Here is a 565-nt window from a genome sequence, read left to right as displayed (position 1 = left end):
ACAATCCAAATGGAACAGTAGAATGTTATAAAGCACGACTAGTTGCTAAGGGGTATACTCCGATTGAAGGGGTGGATTTTCATGAAACCTTTGCTCCAGTTGCGAAATTGCTCCAGTTGAGATAAGAATTATCTAGAAATATTTCCTCCACACTGCTCGACATATGCAACTTTGTGTAAAAGTAGAAGTAATTAATGATAGGACGTATGAGATGTCTTGTCGAAATAAAACAATGAGTTACCTTGAGTAGTCATATTCTTGTCCAAGTAATTATATCGTAAATAGAAGGTCTTAACTAATGAGAATGGCTTTGCTAATCCTGGCAATGTTGTCATGCTTGCATTGGTGATGAAAACATGATCCAAATGAACAATTTTTAATTGGTTTCCTATGAGTGAAAAGCTTTATTCCAGTTACACATACAAAAACAGATAAACGAATGAATAGAAAAAGGCCAAACTTTAAACCCATTGAATTTTCATAGCTAGCATAACTAAAATTTTCATATTATCTCTCCAAAAATTGAATGATTATATTATGGTAGTTGTTTGGTAAATGATATGAT

Source organism: Theobroma umbraticum, unplaced genomic scaffold (genome assembly GCF_002168275.2).
Source record: "Theobroma umbraticum cultivar Fairchild unplaced genomic scaffold, ASM216827v3 scaffold_115.0, whole genome shotgun sequence".
In the NCBI taxonomy this organism is placed as follows: Eukaryota; Viridiplantae; Streptophyta; class Magnoliopsida; order Malvales; family Malvaceae; genus Theobroma; species Theobroma umbraticum.
The sequence above is the reverse complement of the archived record's forward strand: the minus strand, read 5'-3'. Positions refer to the sequence as shown.